This window comes from Palaemon carinicauda, chromosome 17 (genome assembly GCF_036898095.1).
Source record: "Palaemon carinicauda isolate YSFRI2023 chromosome 17, ASM3689809v2, whole genome shotgun sequence".
NCBI classification, from domain to species: Eukaryota; Metazoa; Arthropoda; class Malacostraca; order Decapoda; family Palaemonidae; genus Palaemon; species Palaemon carinicauda.
The window spans coordinates 33,061,731-33,073,868 of NC_090741.1; the positions used below are offsets into that span (position 1 = coordinate 33,061,731).

Genomic DNA, 12,138 nt, shown 5'->3' on the forward strand with positions numbered 1-12,138 from the left:
CCTTCAATGCAAGAAGTATGGCACATAAAAATAGAGGTCAAAGAACCTTCAGTGCAAAAGTATAGCACATAAAAATAGAGGTCAAAGAACCTTAAATGCTAGAAGTATGGCACATAGAAATAGAGGTCAAAGAACCTTCAATGCTAGAAGTATGGCACACAGAAATAGAGGTCAAAGAACCTTCAATGCAAGAAGTATGGCACATAGAAAGAGGTCAAAGAACCTTCAATGCTAGAAGTATGGAAAATAGAAATAGAGGTCAAAGAACCTTCAATGTAAGAAGTTTGACACATAGAAATAGAGATCAAAGAACCTTCAGTGCAAGAAGTATGGTACATAGAAATAGAGGTCAAAGAACTTTCAATGCAAAAAGTATGGCACAGAGAAATAGAGGTCAAAGAACCTTCAATGCAAGAAGTATGGCACATAGAAATAGAGGTCAAAGAACCTTCAATGCAAGAAGTATGGCACATATAAATAGAGGCCAAAGAACCTTCAATGCAAGAAGTATGGCATATAGAAATAGAGGTGAAAGAACCTTCAATGCTAGGAGTATGGCACATAGAAATAGAGGTCAAAGAACCTTCAATGCAAGAAGGATGGCACATAGAAATAGAGGTCAAAGAACCTTTAATGCTAGAAGTATTGCACATAGAAATAGAGGTTCAATGACCTTCAATGTTAGAAGTATGGCACATAGAAATAGAGGTCAAAAGACCTTCAATGCTAGAAGTATGGCACATAGAAATAGAGGTAAAAAAACCTTCAATGCTGGAAGTATGGCACATAGAAATAGAGGTGAAAGAACCTTCAATGCTAGAAGTATGGCACATAGAAATAGAGGTCAAAGGCCCTTCAATTCTAGAAGTATGGCACATAGAAATAGAGGCCAAAGAACCTTCAGTGCTAGAAGTATGGCACATAAAAATAGAGGTCAAAGAACCTTCAATGCTAGAAGTATGGCACATAGAAATCGAGGTCAAAGAACCTTCAGTGCTAGAAGTATGGCATATAGAAATAGAGGTCAAAGAACCTTCAATGCTAGAAGTATGGCACATAGAAATAGGGGTCAAAGAACCTTCAAATGCTAGAAGTATTGCACATAGAAATAGAGGTCCAAGGACCTTCAATGCTAGAAGTATGGCACATAGAAATAGAGGTCAAAGGACCTTCAATGCTAGAAGTATGGCATATAGAAATAGAAGTCAACGAACCTTTAATGCTGGAAGTATGGCACATGGAATTAGAGGTCAAAGAACCTTCAATGCTAGAAGTATGGCACATAGAAATAGAGGTCAAAGAACCTTCAATGCTAGAAGTATGGCACATAGAAATAGAGGTCAAAGAACCTTCAGTGCTATAAGTATGGCACATAGAAATAGAGGACAAACGCCCATCAATGCTAGAAGTATGGCACATAGAAATAGAGGTCAAAGAACCTTCAATGCTAGGAGTATGGCACATAAAAATAGATGTCAAAGAACCTTCAATGCTAGAAGTATGGCACATAGAAATAGAGGACAAAGGAACTTCAATGCTAAAAGTATGGCACATAGAATTAGATGTCGAAGAACCTTCAATGCTAGAAGTATGGCACATAGAAATGCTAGAAGTATGGCACATTGAAATAGAGGACAAAGGACCTTCAATGCTAAAAGTATGGCACATAGAAATAGAGGTTAAAGAACCCATATTGATAGAAGTATATCACTTCGATGTAAGACGTCAAATAACCTCTAATGCTAGAAGTACGGCTCCTAGAAAAAAGAAGTTTAAGGACCTCTGATGCCAGAAATATGGCACCTCGAAATAAGAGGTCAAAGAACCCCTTATGCTAAAAGTGTGGCACATAGAAATAGAGGTGAAAAAAAACCACTAATGCCAGAAGTAAGGCCCCTTGAAATAAGAGGTCAAAGAACCTTTAATTCTAGAAGTTTGGCACCTCGAAATTAGAGGTCAAAGAACTTCTGATGCCAGAAGTACGGCACTTCGAAATAAGAAGTCAAAGAACCCCTACTGCTAGAAGTTTGGCACCTAGAAATAAGAGGTAAAAGAACACTTAATGATAGAAGGGCACCTCAAAATCAGAGGCAATATTGCTCGATCTTAGTGCTGCTTTTGATAGTTGTGTATGAACTGCTATTAAATGATCTACGGTCCATCGGCGTTGAGGATCAAGCTTTCGAATACCTAAAAGACTACTTAGTTGGTAGAAATTACTGTATACAAACTCTTATTCATCATATGATCCCTTAAACGTAGGGGTACCCCAGGGGAGTGTACTTGGCCCAATCTTATTCTGCATCTATACTATTGGTCTATCAAAAATACTACAGTGTCATGGCGTGAAGTTCAAGCTATTTGCGGATGACACACAATTTCACTTCTCCATAAATGATATAGATGACACTACTGGAACTCTAAACTGAATCCTTGATAGTGTAAGAGAATGTGTGACATTTAAACAACTAACATTAAATGAGAACAAAACTGAATTCATGGTGGTGGGTAAGAGAAACAGCGTGAGAAACTTGGGTGATATTCAAATGAACATAAATAATGACTCAGCGCCGATATCTAGTAAAGTTCGAGATCTGGGTGTATTTCTTAACTGTAACCTGTCTCTCAATGTCCAAATAAATAATGCAATAAAAACTGTTTGTTATCATCTAAGTAATATTGCGTTTATAAAAAAAAGTACCTGGACGAAAATTCTGTAAAGAAAATTGTGATAAACTGTGTTATTACCAAGAATTACTACTACAACCGTATTACAATTTACCAAAAGTGCAATTTAAGACATTATAAACAGTGGAACAAGACTGATAAAATGTCTACCACTTAGAAAAAAGATCACCCCTAAACTTATTGATCTACACTAGCGGCCGATAAAAGAGAGAATTAAATCTAAAATATGTACAATAACCCACCAAGTTATCAGAACCAGTCGTCCAAAATACTTAAGAGAATTGCTACATATTGCGCAGCCAACAAATCGTGTCGACACGAGAATAGTTACTCATGGCTTCAAACTATTGGAACCTAGATATATGTCTACTGTAGGCTCTAGAGTCTAGAGCCTTTAAATATGCGGCCCTGAGGCTATATAATAAGCTCCCACGAGACATCTGAATGATTGAAGACATTAAGGCTTTCAAGAGGAAACTGAAGGCTTTTTTATTTCAACAGTCATACAACAGGGACGATTTAACAGTAGATGAACAATACGCAATATGAAACGTTAAATACTCTAAATAAACAAGGTAAAGTGACATTGGAGGTCCTGTAGAGAGTGGGGTTCCCCTGCTGTATGGGACCAAAAAAGCAGCCGTCAAAGTAAAGTAAATAAAGTAAGAGATGAAACTTTAAAAGTCATTGTCTAACCATTCCAGGCAGATTCAAGACGCTTTTTCTGCTTATCATTATCATCATCTCCTACTACGCCTATTAACGCAAAGGGCCTCGGTTAGATTTCACCAGTCGTCTCTATATTGAGCTTTTATATCACTACTTCCCCATTTATTATCTCCTACTTCATGTTTCATACTCTTCAGCCATGTAGGCCTGGGTCTTCCAACTCTTTTATTGCCTTGTGGAGCCAAGTAGAAAGTTTGGTAAATTAATCTCTCATGGGGAGTGCAAACAGCATGCCCAAACCATCTCTATCTACCCCTTACCATGATCTCATCCATATATGCACTCGCGTAATCTCTCTTATAGTTTGATTTCTAATCCTGTCCTGCCATTTACCTCCCAATATTCTTCTGAAGGCTTTATTATCAAATCTACAAAATCTGTTGGATATTGTTTCATTGTCACACCGATCTCACTAAACTTATTATAGCCTGATTTTTATATGTAATTTCAGGCGATTTGATTTCCAAATTTTACTTAATGTAGCCATTGTCTGATTTACTTTTTTCAATCGTTCATTAAACCTCATGTGATATTTCATGCATTCTAGAAAGCAAGCTTTGCACATTCAAAATATCTAAGATATGTTTGATATGCGAGATAGACTGTGCCAAATTGTAAGGCCTTTTGAGTATGCTACAAAATCTAATGAATATTGCAAATGTATTGCTTAAAGTATAACTGATATGCTTACAAGCTATACAACTTGATGTATGAAAATTCCTATTATAGACTCACCCCCACAAAATTTAAAGAAAAACTTGATGTAGAACTATCAGCACCATAGCCTCTAATTTTGTTACAGAACTAAGATTACAGATATAACATCAATGATGCTACTGATATTGTACCAACAAGACTTTTTAGAATTGTGTTAATGTAGAAATCTAGTTAGGGCCACATCTTCTGTTTCCTTATCCTTGTAGATATTAATTTCATATATATTTTTTTTTCAGGTGGATTGGTTGGTCTCCACCTACCGCTGGCAGTGTTAGAGCATTTTTATGTAGTAACCGAAAAAATTCCTGGTATCGAGGGCTTGCCCAATCTACGTGATGCTAAATCTAGCTCCTACCTCAAGTTACAGGGTGACGCCTTGGCAATTGGAGGATTTGAAACTAGCCCTGTCTGGGCCGAAGCAGTGAGTTATTGGACCATATCATTACACAAAAGTCTAATTCATAATACTTTGAAAAATAAGGATATACCAAGGCAAGAGCTTGTTAATAGGAGAATTCTTTTTTGCTCATGCTGTGATCTACTTGCTGAAAGGTCTACTATACATTTTCAAATTCACTCAGGAAACGTTCAACTTTTTCTTAAAGAAAGTGCTGTTAAAACTACTCCAAACATTTCATAGCACTGAATATTTCCTTGATATGACTCCTCAATAGCTTTAATAAACTATTCATAATAGAAATCCTGAGGGAATCCTATCCTATACAGTAAAGTAAAAATCACAATAAAATGAAAAAAGAAAATCTTGCTTATGAGCAAAACATTGAATATTGGTTGAGTTTAAAAGTTTGTTTTCGTTATTAATATTCAATTTCCCACAAAATATTGGGGTAATTGTGGTACTAATTTAAGGGAATAGTGACGGTAATGGCTGAGTTTATGAGGTAGTAGATACGACCAAACAAAGTTATACTTTCCAGGGTCCCTTATTGTTCATTACAGCCACATGATATCCTTTTGGAAGACAAGTCTATAAAGTACAGAATTCATCTGCTCTTTCTATTACAGCTAGTGAGACTCGCCTTTCCATCTTTATGAACTAAACTGGGACGCATTTGGTGAACTTCTTGAGGGAGCTATTGAACGTGTTCCAGTTCTAGAACACACAGGAATAAAGTCGACCATCTCTGGCCTTGAGAGCTTCACCCCAGATCATGATCCTGTCATGGGGGGGTTTTGTTTGAGCTTACAATAGAACCATGTTAGGTTTCTGGACATTAAGGGAATTCTCCCTATTCACTATTTCTTTACATGTTTCATTGTAGATTTCAAGGGGCCTCACATCTTCTTCTCAAAGCTCATAGTTATAATGATTTACTAAAAGATGATGTTCCCTTCATAGATATTTAAAAACAGTCACACCAAAATCATTCATGATGAAAATAACTCTTCCTTTCACAAACAAGAATTTATAGCGAAGGATAAATCTATGTGAATCAAAAACTTTCTTTATACCAGGAGAGGACCCAAATGTGGAAGGATTCTTTCACTGCTGTGGATTCAACAGTTATGGGATGAGACTGAGCGGTGGCTGCGGAGACCAGATGGCCAAATGGATACTCCAAGGGAGGCCAGACCTTGACATGTTCAGTTTTGATGTCCGTAGGTAAGTGTGGGACAGAGGTAGAAGGAGAACGCTGGCCAGAAACATCGACCCCACATAAAATTGAGAAAAGATGCAGACAAAGAAGAAGAAGGTAAGGTCTTTGAATTGTTTAAACGTTTAAATGTCACTCACGAATGGCAGAGGTGAGGGACAGTGACAATAGCCTACCAAGATAATGCCCCAGAGACTGACAATTTATTCATATCACGCTGAAGTGGCATAGCAGGAAATGCCTTGGAGACTGACCATATATACATATTAGCACTGAAGCGGTATACAAGGACAATGCCCTGGAGACTGACAATGTATTCATATCAGCGCCGAAGTGGCATAACAAGACATTGCCCCAGAGACTGACAATTTATTCATATCACGCTGAAGTGGCATAGCAGGAAAATGCCTTGGAGACTGACCATATATACATATTAGCACTGAAGTGGTATACAAGGACAATGCCCTGGAGACTGACAATGTATTCATATCAGCGCCGAAGTGGCATAACAAGACATTGCCCCAGAGACTGACAATTTATTCATATCACGCTGAAGTGGCATAGCAGGAAAATGCCTTGGAGACTGACCATATATACATATTAGCACTGAAGTGGTATACAAGGACAATGCCCTGGAGACTGACAATATATTCATATCAGCGCCGAAGTGGCATAACAAGACATTGCCCCAGAGACTGACAATTTATTCATATCAGCACCGAAGTGGTCTACCAGGAAAATACCCTAGAGACTGACTATATATACATATTAGCACCAAAGTGGCATAGCAGGAAAATGCCTTGGAGACTGACCATATATACATATTAGCACCGAGGTGGCCTACCAAGACAATGCTGACAGACTGGCCATATATACATATCAGAGCCCAAGTTCCCTCTCCACCTAAGCTAGAACCAAGGATAGGTATGTTGCGGACATTTCAAAAAACTATCAAGCGTCAGCGGGTCTCGATCCCCAGTCCAGAAGATCATCAGACAGTGACGTTTCCAATATTCGACCACAAACTCTGAAATTTACATACTGCTTGTTTCCCACGTTCATAAATTTGTAATTTCATATTTTCACTAAAAAAAAAAGCTAAAAAGGAAAATAAGCTATTTCCCATGAAGTGTAAGCTTCACTGTAAGTGAGAGAGAGCTTGGCTTTTGTTAATTGAGATTTGATATTACTTGCATCATAGGTTCCTTAAGATTGGTTATTCAAACTTACAATATTTCGTGATTAATACCTTATCCTCGATGGAACTCCTGACTTAGGGAGCTTTGGTCTTAATGAATCAAGTAATGAATCATAACAATCCAATTATACTTTTGCAGTTTGATTAGTTCAAAGGTATGTTAAGCCCTGTCCACACGATCAAACATGCCTAACAGGCAAACAGTGATACCAGACCACAATAGTTAGTAAGAATGAGGGTTAATGACGTCAGAAGCGGGAAAACCACAGACAGGGATCTGGCATCTTACAGTGGTGCAAGATCCCTGCCTTTAGTATTCCCACTTCTGACATCATCAACCATAATTTTCACTAACTATTGTGGCCTGGTATCACTGTTTGCCCGTCGGGCATGCTCGATCGTGTGGACAGGGCTTTAGGAGACAGAGTAACACACTGATTAGTGTATTGATATGAAATCTCTCTCCAAAATATTATTGTTCCTGACCTTGAAAAACAGTTCTGCAATAGGTTCATTTTTAAACTCGAGAATTTACAGGATTATTCAGGAAAATAAAGGAAAGATAATAAAAAAATGGCCTTCTCTTCCAATGTTGTATGTAAGATTTATTGCAATATTTCTTATTCAAGTTTTCATTTCTACATGTACACACAATCTTTTAATTTTCCTTTTGTGGGCTACTATATACTAAGTTTCATCTTCTATCCAGCCTTCTTTATTTTCTCTTTAATACCTCCAATCAGTCTCCTCTATATCACTAATCACTACAATATAATCTGTAAATTTCGAACATTCGAAGCTCCATCTATGCCTTATTTTCTCAATACACAATTTCACACGTTTGATACAGGCTTCACGAACCTTTAAGCCACAAGAATGATTGGGTGGACGCCAAGGTCCATGAGAGCTATTCCAAGATATATTCCATTCACTTTAAACATGATGAGCCTTGGCTGAAAGAGGACAACGACTCTCTCAAGTGCATAAGGTATATGGGGTTACTGAAACTATGTTCTCCTAATCATTTCCCTTTAGATATTTTCTTTAAAAGACTTGGGATCTTGGAAGTACTGATAATGGTAATGAGTTGGTTGAAATGTTGTAAGTCAAAAGGATAGAGAATGGAAGGACATTATAGCTGTTAAAAAGTAAAATGTGATTAAAGAATTTGTGAAGAAAATAATATTATCACAGATATTGAGTGTCATATCATGATGATTTGAGCTATGATTTTCTCACCATATATAGGCCAGAAAAGTCATAAGAAGGGTAAAATTGGAACTCCAAGTTAAGGAAATGGGAAAAAAACTCACAGTGTAGATTACCACTAACGTAATATATAGTCTAGAAAGTTTACTTCTATCTAATATAAAAAAAAAAAAAGTTACCAATCACTTCATCTTCCTTATCATCACCTCATGAAAAAAAAAATGTTGAAATACAAAATATTACTCAGAAAAAAAACCCTCACATTTTCAGCTGCTGTAGACACAGGGTTGTGCTTTCCAAAAGAGATGTGGATGGGAACGACCTAGCTGGTTTAACACTGAACAAGCACCTGTTATGGCAATCAACCTAACAGGGACCAAAGATATTATGATGCTCTCAGACTTGACTATTCATATGGATTGCCTGATCATCACCATCTGGTAAGGTACTCTTCACTACAGACAAATTTTTTTATGATGTTTTACGATGTATCATCACAAATAGCAAAGAGAACTTGAAAGTTTTCCATAAACCGAAATCCCATGATGGGTTTAGAGATTATAGCTAAACTCTAAATGATCTCCTAAGATTTAAAGGCTGTTCATGAATGGCAGAGGCAAGAGACAGTGACATTGGCCTAGCAAGCAAGACAATGCCTTAGAAAGTGACCATATTTACATATGATCAGCGCCCAAGTCCCCTCTCCACCCAAGCTACGACCAGGGAGGGCCCAGCAATGACTGCTGATGACATACCCATCTCCTTAACTCACAAGGTTGGTAAGGTTGCTGATACCAAAGGAAATAATAAGTTTGAGTGTGACTTGAACCCAAGTATGGCGATCATCAGGCAGAGACGTTATCAATTAGCCACACTTACCTCCTAATAACTGATTCAGTGAGTCTAACATAGTCAAAAAGTATAGTATAAGGTTTATCATCAGGATTATTTTCTAAGAATTAGATAGTAGCTGGTACTTCTAGACATAGTAAAGTGGAGACAACCTCAAATCAATTTACAATGCTGATTTCAGCAATGAGGATTTCCCATTTCCTAATCATAAAACAGTTACAGTTGCCGGGGTTCAAGTCAGAGCAATGAGAATTAATTTTGTTGGAGAAATGGGTTAGTATTTAAAGAACAATTCCCCTTTAGGCAAGATGGGAATTTTATCAGTACATTATTCAAAATTCAGTTTTTAACTTCCTTAATGAGCATTAGAAAATTCCTGATATTTTTGGGGTTTGTAAGTCTTGATACATAATTATCACGAACAGGTATGGTGACCAGAGATAAGCAAATGACCACCACAAATACTTCTGTGACAAAGTCTTAATTTCTTGGCAGGATGGGAACTCCACATGCCAAAAGAATCAGCCATACATGTTTAATGAAGCTATAATGGCAGCAGGAAAACCATTCAATCTAGTAAATGCAGGATACCGTGCTCAGGATTCACTTGCTGGTGAAAAGGTATTATGTGTCATAGTTATCTCTAGCAAAAATCACGAGTGTTTGTTTACATTTTGATGAATACATATACTAGGGAGTTTTCTTAAATATACAGTAATATTAACTGGTCTTGTAAGAACATTCTGTTCTCTTTCTGAGCCAAGTGACACATTTTAACCGATTGTAGACTTTCTTCTTAATCTTGTAAAAAGTGACTAATCTAATGAACTTGTTTCAAGGGTTACCGACGTAGCACAGCGGGCCTTACTTTCACCTGTAAATTTGGTAGTGACATTAACTTCCTTGGCCAACAGGCAGTGAAACAGCAGAAATTCACAGGAATCACAAGAAAGCTAGTGACACTAACTTTACAGGACAGTAAGCGACCTCTCTGGGGCAGTGAGGTCCTTTTGAGGGATAGTCAACCGTTGGGGTCCATTCGTAGAGCTGAATACGCTTTCATTCTAGGAAGAATCATCTGCTATGGTTACATACGTCACCCTGGGAAGGGTAGAATAACCAGAGATTTCCTTGAGTAGGGTGCCTGGGAAATAGAGTCCATGGAAGAGCTTCTAGAAGCGCCGTTGCACGCGAAGCATCATTTTGATACGAAGAACCTGCACGTTCAAGGAATCTATTGAGGCCTGAATCTGACAAGTTTAGTCTTTGGGTTGTAAAAGTAAAAACGATGTACATAAAAGTATGAAAAGGCATGCAGAAGGGGAACCTCTCTAACGACATAACATGAGATGAATTTTCAATATGAACGGTAATAGTCTGTACAAGAAAGTATGAAGTGGCGGATAATAACCCCATTGGTAACTATAGATAAATTATAGTTACATTTGTAAAGTGTTTCACGTTCTACTGCTGCAAATAATAATGAAAATTAACAATTGAAAATTGTATTCAAAATTATTTATTGAAGCAATGATTACAAACACTATGAAACTGATTGTTTTGAAATAATAACTTATAATTCAACGTAGGAAAAATAACAAGGTTTAATAATTACTCATTTAATTCTGCCATAAGAAAGTCAAACAATACTCAGCATACGTTTAATTTCACTTAAGATTATAAGAATAAAATTAATAGTGAAAGAGAACAAGATATATTTTCTGTCTCTTTGTGTTCACTTTTCTTTCATCAATAAAAATCCGGTTTTTCTAACAATTGTTTGATTCTTATCACAATGACTATTGACACTTTTATACACAATATGAAATTATTCGTTATGTGAGGACTTTTAAGTAGATCACACAATCAGGAGTCGTGGTGTTAAGATTATTTCATTCATAAACATGGAAAAGACTATAATAATAATAATAATAATAATAATAATAATAATAATAATAATAATAATAATAATAATAATAATAATAATAATAATAATAATCTCGAAATTTTATAGCTCCTAAGGTTGGAGAAGAATCTTTTATATCCTTCTTGATATGTATGGAAATCTAATATTCATCAGAGAATCCTTCAGAAATAGTCAAGAAATTCTATAACAATTCTTAAAATCCAGGCAATTGCTGCGGAAATATTAAGAACAATTTAGTAACAACAATAACATCAGGCACACAATGGAAGTTAGCATGACATACAAAATTAGAGTAAAATATCAAATGGTTAATGAATTAGTGGCGCTATCGAACGAGGAAAGGACACAAGCCTTGTCTAGGACTTATAAAAAAAAAATTATCATCATCATCATCATCCTCTCCTCTTATCCCTACTGACGCTAAGGGCCTCGTTTAGATTTCGCAGGTCGTCTCTATATTGAGCCTTTAAATCAATACTTCTCCATTTATCACCACCTACTTCATGCTTCATAGTCCTCAGCCATATAAGGGTCTATCCCTAATGTTTTCTGTTTTAATAAATTTTTAGTTTATCTTTTAAAAAAAAGATTAGCTCACCAAACTTTCAACTGGGCTCTAAAAGGCACTAAAATAGTTGGAAGACCTCTTTTCTTTACAAGCTAAAAATAAAAATCTTTTGCGTATAATTTTGATCCAAAGCGAGCAAACACTCAAATACGCACATGACTGATAGCTTAGCTGTATTACATAGGCAAGGTGCTACTTAGAAATTCAGGTCTTGTTCCTGGGAAGTTTAGTTCCCTTTTACTTTGGTCTCCCGAAGTTTGTCCAGAACAAAAGAGGAGGAAAGAAGCTGGCTGACGAATTAGTTTTATTTAGTTGTACAAAAAAAAAATTTGAATTCTTGTATAATACTTCAAGTATATAATGTCTAAAATTCTATTTAAATGCCTCAATAATGCATTTATAGGTAGTAGGTTGGCCAGAGCACCAACCACCCGTTGAGATACTACTGCTAGAGAGTTACGGGGTACTATGACTGGCCAGACAGTACTACACTGGATCCTTCTCTCCGGTTACGGTTCATTTTCCATTTACCTACACAGGGCTAGGGTTCGATCCCAGTAAGAGATAGATATCTAGAACCACACAAACACACACACACACACACACATATATATATATATATATATATATATAT

The 12,138-nt window shown here is 36.6% G+C and overlaps 1 pseudogene; it reads left to right on the plus strand.

Moving 5' to 3' along the window:
* Window positions 1-1,399: 1,399 nt before the first annotated feature.
* LOC137656298 (sarcosine dehydrogenase, mitochondrial-like) lies at window positions 1,400-10,250 on the plus strand (annotated as a pseudogene).
* Window positions 10,251-12,138: the final 1,888 nt, after the last annotated feature.